This window comes from Sapajus apella, unplaced genomic scaffold, assembly GCF_009761245.1.
Source record: "Sapajus apella isolate SASKATOON/1434 unplaced genomic scaffold, GSC_monkey_1.0 scaffold35, whole genome shotgun sequence".
NCBI lineage: Eukaryota > Metazoa > Chordata > Mammalia > Primates > Cebidae > Sapajus > Sapajus apella.
This window is the reverse complement of record NW_022436975.1, coordinates 17448529-17461378: the sequence shown is the minus strand read 5'-3', so window position 1 is coordinate 17461378 and position 12850 is coordinate 17448529.

The following is a 12850-nucleotide window of genomic DNA, read 5'->3' as shown; positions in this document are numbered from 1 at the left end:
GGCACTGGCTGTTGCCTATTATTTTCTGATTTCCTGATTGCTGTATATATTACATTTGAGTAATGAATAATTAGTAATGATGTATTATAGTGTTCTACAGCACACCTTACTGTACAGTATTTGAAGTTTTCTTTTATATCAATAATAAAACTATAAGTTAATACAATTTTTCCCTGAAATGCTCCACATTAGCTTATCAGGGTAATTTTATATTCTTTAGTTTCCTGGAATTAACAATGCATGAACATACAGTTGCGTTTATAAAGGAATTCTTAATAGTTTTCTTTTTGAACTTAAGTGGGTTTTCATACAGGAACAGTAATTTCTCCACTTAATGTTGATTTCATTGCTAGATGAAATGGACCCAGTGAAAAAAGAATGCACAATTTTTTTTTTTTTCAAACAGGGTCTCACTCTGCTGCCTGGGCTGGATTGCCTTGGCACGATCAGGGCTCACTGCAGCCTCAACCTCCTGGGCTCAAGAGATCCTCCCACCTCAGCCTCCTGAGTAGCTGGGACTACAGGCATGTGCCACCACACCTGGCTGATTTTTGTATATTTTGTAGAGACAGGATTTTGCCATGTTGCCCAGGCCAGTCTTGAACTCCTGAGCTCAAGTGATCTGCCCTCCTCTGCTTCCCAAAGTGCTGGGATTACAGGCATGAGCCACTACACCCAGCCAGCAAAATTTCCTTAGACATATTATATAATTGGACCACAATGCTTACTGAACATTTAAAGCAAAACAAAGGCAAATTCTAACAAAGAGAGAACTTGATTTTGTGGTGATTTAAAAAAATAACTGGTGATGAGGAAATGAAATACAGATAATAGTACTAATATTTGTGTAGCTTAGCAGTCAACACATATTTACTTTTAAGCTTTACTGTATATGCTTAATATACATTTTATTAGAGTAGATCATTTAACTCAATAATTTGGAGTATAGCCTCAGATACCAGACTTCCTAGGTCTTAGTCCTGGTACGCTGCTTTCTGTGACCTCTCTGTGCTTCATTTTCCTCTCTGAGAGGATGATGATCACATCTACTCTTAGGGTGGTTATATCAAATGAGTTAATATCTGATGATGAGAAGCGTGCCTGACACATAGTAAACACTCAAATATTTGCTATTATTATTGTTATATGTTAATGTAATGTGGTAGAGTTCAGTTGCCATTAAGTGGGATAAATCCTCATAGGGCACACATTATTTAAATAATTTGTTACATTAAAACTTATTTTACTTGTACATAATTGACTAAAAAGTGGATGGTTGTACATTCAAATTATTTATGCAAGTATGACCATGTGCAGCACCGAGATCTCATGAACCGGCAGTGTGCTTTGTGACCCAAGGCAAGTCTTGGAGCCTTTCAAGGCCTCCATTTCTTCTGTAACCTCGTGGTTTCACAGTTGTTACCCTTTTGTTCTGCTGACCATTGTAATCTTAGTCTCACTTGCAGAAAGCATAGTGCTGATGGGATAAGTGACATGGGTATGAGCCCCATGTACACTAAACATAATTACCTTTGCTTTAGGCTTTGGCTACAGTTATCCCAAACTTGGACTTGAGGTCTTGTATATGCATGCCATTGGTCACATACCATCAGAATAGAATTCTCAAACTCTTTAGTAAATAAGATAAACATCCTACTTATAACAAACAGCTCATTATGGATTTTATTTTTATTGTCTGGCTCTTTCAGACCCCAATAACTGCAATTCTGACAATAATCGATTGTTTCTAATCATTAAAAATGTATATAGAAAAACAGAAGTAAGTCTTTAATTGATTTTCTGAACTGTATCTGACACACTGAGGTGAAAAACATATGGGCTCTTCAAATTTGCACACTCATCCTTAGAAGTAAACCTGTCTTTGGCCTATTTGTCATACCACATAAATTATCTGAAAAACAGATAAATTGTATAGGAATTGGGGGGATTATTCCTGTTTGTTCTATTTATAGAAACATGTATGAAGTCTACCTATAAAATGATGACATTTTTATATTTGACTTATGGAATCAGTATTTTTTTTTTTTATTTTTTTGAGACCAAGTCTGGCTTTATTGTCTAGGCTGGAGTGCAGTGGCACTATCTTGGCTCACCACAACCTCCGCCTCCCTGGTTCAAGCAATTCTCCTGCCTCAGCCTCCTAAATAGCTGGGATTACAGGTGCCTACCACCACACCTGGCTAATTTTTGTATTTTTAGTAGAGACGGGATTTTGCCACATTGACCAGGCTGGTCTCAAACACCTGACCTCAGGCGATCTGCCTGCCTCAGCCTCCCAAAGTGTGGGGATTACAGGCATGAGCCACCGTGTCCAGCCTTATTTTATTTTGGAATCAACATATTATCTAGTCATACTTCAGTCACTCATTTATTTTAAACAAGTACTCATCAAATGCCTCTTTTAAAAACCTGAGAAACAGTTCCAAATGAGACAAATTCTTGGTGCCCTTGGAGCTTATATCCTAATGATGGAGACAAGCACAAAACAGTAATAGCTATCATTTAGTGACTCCTTTCCTTACATCTGGGCAATAGGCTAAATACTACATGCAATATTTAGCCATCAAAATAACCCTTTGTGATTTGGTGCTATCATTATTTTTTAGGAAACAAGCTGATCTAGATTAGTTGGCTTACCCAAAGTCCTGGAGTTAGGTGGCAGAGCTGAGATTTAAATCCAGATGTTTAAGACTCCGTAAGAGACAGGGTCTCCCTATGTTGCTCAGGCTAGTCTCAACTCCAAGAAGTGCTGGGATTACAGGCATGAGCAATAGCTTTAATTTCACTTCCTGCTAGTTCCCTTCCTGAACCCTAGTCCTCTACTCCAAGTTCTTCCTCCTTTGGATTTGTTTTCTTGCCTCCTCTAAATTTGGAGGTACTTTAAGGAAGAGTTTCAGAACTTCTTAGTTGACTAACCTGGGTACATCTGAGAATCACTGGTTAAAGTCCAGTTTTTCAAGGACCTCAAATAATTCTTGTTTACTAAGTGGGTCTGCTGCTTTAGAGGGGAGGTTTCCCAAAGGTGATGTTTCTCAAAGAATAGTTAATGGGCTATATGTATCTCACCTAGAAAATTTATTTTTTAGGAATAAATTTATTTTTATGGAATCTATCATGTGCCAGGTACTTTGCTAAACGTAAAGAATAATACTTTATGAGAAAGACACTTCCTGCCGTCATTGCACTTATATTTTTAGTGAGAGAGAAATACATTTAAGCAAGTAACTGTACATATTGGGGAAGCACTGGGTGGTGTGGGATTATGCTGCAAGAGGAACTAACCTGACCTCCTAAATGGTAACGGAATGCTTCCTGAGAGGTGATGTACCATCTGAGATCTAAAGAATTAATAGGATACTTAAAAATCAATTGGGTGGCTGGGTGTGGTGGCTCATGCCTGTAATCCCAGCACTTTGGGAGCCCGAGGTGGGAGGATCACGAGGTCAGGAGTTGGAGACCAGCCTGGCCAACATGGTGAAACCTGTCTCTACTGAAAATACGAAAATTAGCAGGGCATGGTGGCATGCACCTGGAGTCCCAGCTACTTGGGAGGCTGAGACAGTAGAATGGCTTGAACCTGGGAGGCTGAGGTTGTGGGGAGCCAAGATCATGCCACTGCATTCCAGCCTGGGCAACAGAGCAAGACTCCGTCTCAAAAAAAAAGTGAAATTGGCCAGGGATGGTGGCTCATGCCCAGTGCTTGGGGAAGCAGAGATTGGAGGATCACTTGAGGCCAATAATTCAAGACAGCCTGGGCAACATAGCAGGACCCCAATGCTATTGAAAAAAAATTAGCTGGTGTGATGGTGCATGCCTCCTGCCTCAGGAGGCTGGGGCAGTTTATAGTGAGCTATGACTGTGTCGCAGCACTCAGCCTGGGCAACAGAGTGAGTCCCTATCGCTTAAAAAATCAAATTGGCAAGATTCAGTATCTCCAAAAATATTTTACTAACTAGGTCAGTCTATCAAGCAAAATTAAATAGGATGCTTATGTTTCCCATACTTTAGACTCTAGATCCTTCCTAAAAGGGGGCAGTGAGCCAACTGAATAGAGACGAATGAGGAACTTTGAGAAAATTGTTGAAAATAGGGCTGCTAGAGAAAAAGAAAAAACTGCAGCAAGGAATGAGATTCTGCACTGAGTGTATTAAACTAACCAGAAACATAAGCTTCTCCTTTGAAATTAAAAGGTGTCTTTGCTATTGAATATGACCAATGTAAATTAGATATAAAGATGAATAAGCCCTCAGTTATTCTGATTCCTTTCGACATTACCAGAAAGAATAACTCTTTTCTTTTTTTTTTTGTTTTTTGAGACTGAGTCTTGCTCTATCACCCAGGTTGGTGTGCAGTGGTGCAATTTTGGCTCACTGCAACCCCTGGCTCACCACAACCTCTGTCTCCAGGGTTTAAGCGATTCTTATGCCTCAGCCTCCTGAGTAGCTGGGACTACAGGCACGGGCCACCACGCCTGGCTAATTTTTGTATTTTCAGTAGAGACAGGGTTTCACCATGTTGGCCAGGCTGGTCTCGAACTCCTGACCTCAAGTAATCCACCCACCTCAGCCTCCCAAAGTGCTGGGATTACAGGCATGAGCCACTGCACCTAGCCTGCTTTTTTTTTAAAAGACAGAGTCTTGTTCTGTTGCCCAGGCTGGAGTGCAGCAGCATGATATTTGTTCATGGGTTCAAACAATTCCTGTGCCTCAGCCTCTCAAGTAGCTAGTACTACAGTCGTATGCCACCACTCTCAGGTAATTTTTGTATTTTTTGTAGAGATGGCTGGTCTCGATCTCCTGAAATCAAGCGATTCACCCACTTTGGCTCCCAAAGTACTGTGATTACAGGCATAAGCCACTGTGCCTGGCCTATAAAGATTAGTTTTATTTCTTCCTATAGCATCTGACAGCCTATAACAGTATCTGTCACCTGTTTCCACTAAGTAGTGGTACTGCCCAAGTGGCTAGTAATCAAATGCCTATCTTAAATTGTGCTTATAGTATTCCATTTTAACTTATCATTATGTCATCTTTCTTATGGCAGGTGACTTGGCTTTTTCTTTTGTAAACGTTACAATGTTATTAAGTTTATTTTTGGTACATAAGATAATTAGAAAAATTAGTATCTGAAAAAGTTCTCATTGAAATAGGCCTTAATTTTTTCCCACTTAAAACTTATTCTCAAAGCAATACATGTACATGGCTAAAATAATTCAAAACTATAGAAGCCACCCAGTTCTCTCATCCCCATCACTAAATTAACCATTTATGTTTGGTTGTTACCTTCACAACTGAAATAAGATGTCATAGGTATAATCTCTTGATTTATCTACTTTATACAGTATTTTATTCCCCCATTATAAAAAAACATTAGTTCCCTCGCTTTTTTAAGGTTATCTTTATAACTTTAAATTATATAGTTAGGGCTCTATTAATCCATCAATTTCAAAGATTATCTCTTGACTCACCCTATTAAAAATGAGGAAATTAGCATTTTTACACTTTCTGAAATTCCTTATCTTCCCATTCTACTTCCTAATTTTTATCAGCTATCCTACTTATTACCTTTACATTGTTGAGGTTGATGGTATTCAAGTTATGTTCTTCTAGCCATAAATGCCTTTTTAAAAATCTACAGTTTAAGCTAATACACCGCCAAGGTGGTCCAAAATATTAAAATGAAAAGTGTTTCCCTTTCCCTAGAATTATTAAAAATAAAATAAAAAGGACTTTTTTTTTTTTTTTTTTTTCTGGGACACGAGTTAGAAGTTGGAGTTTTTTCAAGGCAGACGTTAGAATTGTTTTTTCACCTATTCTTCACTCAGGGAAATCAAGGCAGACATTGTATTTGGAGAACAAGCCTCTTTTTTTTTGCCCAAGTATAAATTCAATAGCAGTTATTCCACAAGAAGAAGGTAGGAATAGACTGTGGGCTAGATTAACAGACATTTCAACTATCTTGTTTTATATCCCACTATTCTTTTTTTTTTTTTTTGAGACAGAGTCTCACTCTGTCACCTAGGCTGGAGTGCACTGGCATGATCTCAGCTCACTGCAACTTCCACCTCCTGGATTCAAGCAATTCTCCCTGCCTCAGCCTCCAAGTGGCTGGGATTACAGGTGCCCACCACCATGCTTGGATAATTTTTTGTGCTTTTAGTAGACACAGGGTTTTGTCATGTTGGCCAGGCTGGTCTCAAACTCCTGACCTCAAACTCCTGCCTGCCTGGGCCTCCCAAAGTGCTGGGATTATAGGTGTGAGCCACCACACCTGGCCCCACTATTCACTCTTGCTTGCCATACATTCATATCCGAATTTGGAGCCTTCAGATCTCATGGGGAAAATTCAGCTCCCACTTCTGCTGCAGTCTTCTCCTGTGTACAGTTTCTGAGGTGTGATTGTCATCAATATGTTTTATATATTAATATGTTTTTGTTTCTTGTTTTCCAGAAATACATTAAACCTGAGGTCCACAGATGTTCCTCCTGCTACTCTTTTCCTTAGCTGTTTTTGGATTGTTACTTTTTTTTTTTTTTTCTTTTTTGAGACATAGTTTCCCTCTGTTGCCCAGACTGGAGTGCAGTGTCCCATCTAGGATCACTGCAACCTCTGCCTCCCAGGTTAAAGTGATTCTTCTGCCTCCGCCTCCTGAGTAGCTGGGAATATAGACGCATGCCACCACGACCGGCTAATTTTTGTATTTTTAGTAGAGATGGGGTTTCACCATGTTGGCCAGGATGTTCTTGAATTTCTGACCTTGTGAACTGCCTACCTTGGCCTCCCAAAGTGCTGGGATTACAGGCGTGAGCCACGGTGCCTGGCAGTTTGTTACCTTTTGTACTTTACTGTAATAACAACATGAGTTTGAGATGGAGAAACTTAATCATACATCTTTAATTCATCATCTTGACCTAAAAAGGCCAGGTCTTAAATTTGTAAATAAACTGCACAAGACAATTTCAGGTTTTTTTTGTTTTTGTTGTTTTGCTTTGGTCTCCTTTAGGTGACTCCTGCATTTTGTAAGGCAAAGACATTTTTATTTCAAAGGGAGGGTGTTATTGGTTTGTTAAGGAAGCAATGCTAAAAATACAAATAAAACTACTCTTTTATCTTTCACTCATTCTTTTAATATGTAAAAACAAAAGGCAAAAAAAAATTTTTTTTTAAATAGATATTCAAAGAGTATTACAGGGCTATTGTTTTAAGTTTTTATTTTTGAGACAGAGTCCCACCCTGTCACCCAGCCTGGAGTGCAGTGGCGAAATCTCAGCTTACTACAATCTCTGCCTCCCAGGTTCAAATGATTATCGTGCCTCAGCCTCCTGAGTAGCTGGGATTACAGGCGCATGTCACTACACCTAGCTAATTTTTGGCATTTTCTTTGAAAACGTTCTATCTCTACAAATTCAGTTTGTAAATATGATATATTCCTATTTATATTATGTAAACAATACAAAACGACTTAATCATTCATTTTCTACTCTAAATCTTTAAATTGCTTCCTTAGGAATATGCACTGTACATATAACTGTACCTACTGCTTCCCATTCTCCTGTAATGAAAGGGCAGTACTCTCAAGATTTGCTTATGCTGGCTTGAAAAGCCCTGGTTAATATAGTTCCTAGAAGACTATACTTTTTTTTTTTTTTTTTTTGGAAAGAAATGAGGTCTTACTCTGTTACCCAAGGTGGAGTGCAGGGGTGTGATTATAGCTCACTGCAGCCTCGAACTCCTAGGTCCAAGGGATACTTCCGCCTTGGCCTCCCCAGTAGCTAGGACTAGAGGGGTGCCACCATACCCAGCTGATTTTTAAAAAAAATTCTAGAAGGGGCAGGCACAGTGGCTCACACCTGTAATCCTAGCACTTTGGTGGGCCCAAGGTGGCAGACTGCCTGAGCTCAAGAACTACTGGGCAATATGGTGAAACCCCATCTCCACTAAAAATACCTAAACAAAACAAAAAATTAGTCAGGCATGGTGGTGCAGACCTATAACCCCAGCTACTCCGGAGGCTGAGGCAGGAGAATCGCTTGAATCTGGGAGGCAGAGGTTTCAGTGAGCTGAGATCGCATCACTGCACTCAGGCCTGGGTGACAGAGTGAGACTCTGTCTCCAAAAAATCATTAAATCCTAGAAGGAAATAAATCAATAAATCCTATAATGAAATAGCTCCAAAGAGTAAAAGTGCTTTGGCAGAAATGATGAAACCAGGTATTCAATCTGAAAACAAAACTCAGGTTTAGAACTATATCTTGGATAGAGAAATGTTTGCTTCATTCTCTGTCCCCTCACCACCGATATTTTTGCTAATCTTCAGTGTACATTTAGGGTGCTATTTTAAATTTGATGGAAATTATAAATAGAAATCACACTGTCTAACATAAGCAGTTATAGATTCTTAGTTTGGCTTTTAAAGTTAAAAATAAGAGCACTTGTACTGCATGGGAAGAAAACTGTAAAGTGAAAGAAATGTTTTAAAGTGTCCCTATTTAAACCCAATACTCCTTGCTCTACACTTTGTGGTAGAGAGAATAATGATTTCTCAAGTGTCCATGTTCTAATACCCAGAACCTGTGACTATATTACTTTACATGGCAAAAGGGACTTTACAGATGTGATTAAATTAAGGATCCTGATATGGAGGGATTAACCTGGATTATCCAGGTGGGCCCAGTTGTTCACAACAACACTTAAGAATGGAAAAGGGACCAGGTGCAGTGTCTCATGCCTGTAATCCCAGCACTTTGGGAGGCTGAGGCGGGCGGATCATGAGGTCAGGAGATCGAGACCATCCTGACCAACATGGTGAAACCCCGTCTCTACTAAAAATACAAAAATGAGCTGGGCGTGGTTGCGCGTGACTGTAATACCAGCTACTCGGGAGACTGAGGCCGAAGAAGCACTTGAAACAGGGAGTCAGAGGTTGCGTTGAGCCGAAAATGCGCCACTGCACTCCAGCCTGGATGACAGAGTGATACTCCATCTCAAAAAAAAAAAAAAAAAAAAAAAAAAAGAATGGAAGAGGGAGACAAGAGAGTCAGAGAAAGATCTGAAGGTGCTACTTCACTGGCTTTGAAAATAGAGGAGTGGGCTGTGAGCCAAGGAGTGCACACTGCCTTTAGGAGCTGGCAAAAACAAGGAAACAAATTCTCCTCTAGAGCTTCCAGAAAATGAACACAGCCCTCCAGACACCTTGATTTTAGCCCAATAAAATCCTGTTTGCACTTCTGGCCTCCAGAACCTTAGGGTAATGTTTGTATTTTAAGCCACTACATCTGTGGTAATTTGTTACAGCAGCAGTAGGAAACTGATGTACTGTTGCTGAAATTTTCAACATTTTTGGCCTGTAATAATAAAAGCAATGTTTCTCTTCAAAAAGTAATTTTCGATAGTGTTCAAATTCTAGCCCTCATTTACAAAAAAAAAAAAAGCCTACTGAGGGTTCGAAATAAAGGATAGGAACTCCACATTAGGGAAGACGGTATTCAGGGCATTAAAATGACTTGCTTACCAGCAGGCCACAGAATCCTCAAAGCAGGGTTATCACTCATTGGTGGGAAGCATGACATCCACCAAGATATAAATATGTGTGCTTCTCTTAAATTCGGATCTTTCTACCTCCACTCTAAATGTTATCACCTTCTTTCTACTTCAACAGAATTAATAATCTATCTTGTCTTTTTCCAGCCTCCCCTTCTCTACTGGCTCGGCATGTCCAGGCATTACTAATGGGCACAGTGAATTGTGGAATGTTTAAGGGTAATCTGTGCTGCTTGATGGTGGTTATGGCATTTAGTGTGCTGGGACTGGGAACACATTACTCTATCAATGTGTGAGACAGTCCTGCACAAGGAAGAAATATTCTGCACTCCATTTACCTTTCAACCAGTCATGTAAGTGAAAAACTTGATTATAATTATGTAAGCTAAAACCAGACTTCCTTTTACATATAAACAAAAGTGCAGAAGTGTTTTTGCACTATAAAATAATTGAATATCTTCCAGAAATGCAACTACCTCATAAATCAAAGAAAGATTGTATTTTATTTTGTTCAGGCTGAACCAATAGTTGTTTCCCCATTTTAGAAAATCACATTACTGAAGGCACCCCAGCTCCAAGTTTTAAGACACTAATACCGCCCATGAATGGATGTCTGTATTTGTAAATAATGTGTTCATGGTGACTCTACCTATATATCAGCTGGAGTAGTTATGCCCAAGAGAGATTTTACTATAAATTTCTTTTGTTTTCTATATTGTAGGTAGGGCAGTAAAATAATTTTTAAAAAGTTAATGTGTAAGTTACCTATGAGTTTCATTTTAGTATGGTACAGGCAATAGAAAATATTATTATAAAAAGGGGATATTGGCTCCAGTAAGGTTGAAATCATTGCTCTAAATATACCCATCCATCCATCCACCCACCCACCCACGCACCCACACCCCCCTCCTTCCCGTAACCATGTATCACCACTGCCTTCCCTTCCCTTTTCTCTCTAGAATCTTCAAAGAGTGCCTTGACTTCATTACCTAATCAGTCATCAGTCCTCTTGAAATCGGACTTTTACCACCAACATGCCATTGAAATTGTGGCCAAAAAGTCACCAAACCCTGTTAAATCCAATATATACTTGCAGAAAGAAGTCAGTTCTCATTTTACTTTCTATAGCATTTGAGTTCATTTCTCCCCGTTATTTGAAACTTTCATTCTTGATTTCTATTATATCACCTTCATGATGTCTGTCCCTTAAACTCCTTTGCAAGCCTTGCTCTTCTATCTGTTCCTTGTTGGCATTTCCCGTTACTTCACTTTTAGCCCGGTTTCTTGCTCTATACTCTTTTACTAGGTAATCTCATCTACTCCTGTGACTTTAGTCACATCCTGTGATTCACAAATCTTTATTTTCAATCCCAACCTCACTCTTGAACTACATTTCTCTCCATCTGGGAGCACCAAAACCCCAAAATTCAACATGTACCAAAATGGAACTCACTTTCTACCCACCAATCTATAATTACTCCTGTATCCTATTCCTAATTAGTAGCACCACCAGCCAGCCAGTCTTTCAAATAAGAACCTGAGAGTTTGGATTCACCTTTTTCTCTCTCCATTATTCTGTCTTCTCCATCCCCACTGCCAGTACATCAGTTTAAGTTCCTGTCCCTCACCCAGTTACACCCAGTTCTTTTAACTCATCTCCCAGCTTCTAGTCATGTCCAATCCAATATATCCTCTACATGGTCACCTGGGGTATCTTTTGAAATATAAATCTATTTAGCTCTACCCTGTTTAAAAAGCAAACAAAGAGACAGAAAGTAGAGTAGTTGTTGCCTAGGGCTGAGGGCCTTGGGAGAAAATGGGGAATGACTGCTAATGGGTACAGATTTTGGGGGGAGGTGATGAAGAAGATGGGATAAAATTGATTGTGGTGATGGCTGCACAACTCTTTGAAGATACTAAAAATGAAATTGTACACTTTAAATGGATGGATCATATTACTAGAGTATGAGAGAGTAATAGACTATGAGATCACTAATAGATCTGAATTCAAAATAATTGAGTCAGACTGGGTGGCTCACACCTGTAATCCCAACACTTTGGAAGACCAAGGTGGGAGGGTCACTTGAGCCCAGGAGTTTGAGGCTGCAGTGAACTATGTTTGTGTGAGTCACTGCACTCCATGTATTACTACTCCAGCCTGGGCAGCAGAGCAAGACCTTGTCTCTAAAAAAAAAAGATAATTGGGAGAAGACTTGTAGATTTATATAGTAGAGGAAAAGACTATTCATTTTAATACCGAGAATTGATTTATCAAGTTATAGCCAATCTAAAACATACTTTACAGATATTATTAAAATAATATCAGCATATCCTTTATTTGTATGTACATGATTTTAAAGTACATTTTCATATATTGAAAATTTTTTAAGTTGGTTCTCTCAATTTAGAGATTTAAGTTCAAATTTGACTTTACTATTACTTTAAGTTACTTTCTTTTAGCTAGTTCTACCTATAAAAATTAACTAAATTGAAAAAATAAGAGTAATTTAGAAGATAGAATGTTTGACTTTCCTGGTAACAGGTTGAGGTGCTAAACTTGAGACTGCTTTTGAGAGCAAAATGTATCTTCTATAGTACCAATGTGTAGCATGAGTAGGTGTTCAAGAACTGTTAAAAATTGAATAAGATTAATAAGAAATAAATAGGATTAATAAGCATTTCTTCTCTAAGAATAGGGATTCTCAATCTTTATTATAGCACCAGGTGCTATGTGCTCTGTGCAGAAATTTTTTTTTTTTTTTTTGAGATGGAGCCTCACTCTGTTGCCCAGGCTGGAGTGCAGTGGTGTGATCTCAGTTCACAACCTCCGACTACCTGGTTCAAGTGATTCTCCTGCCTCAGCCTTTTTAGTAGCTGGGATAACAAGCCCCTGCCACCATGCAGCTAAGTTTTGTATTTTTAGTAGAGATGGGGTTTCACCACGTTGGTCAGGATGGTCTCAATTTCCTGACCTTGTGATCCACCTGCCTTGATTGGCCTCCAAAGTGCTAGGATTACGGGCGTGAAACACGGGCCGGCCCAGAAATTTTATATTATACCACTACCTCTCTATTACTGTGATTGACATGAATATGTACAAACAAACCAACTTTGTACTAATTTGTTTACTATATTTATCCATAATTCACTAAAGAGGAACAGCAGAGTATCACTAGCTTTTCAGCATTTGAGTCTAGTATTGCATGCTCTTAAGTTTTTCCTAAAACTAAAAATCAGAATGTTCAGATTATCATTTTCAAATATTTTATCCTTTTACCAAATAAGCAAA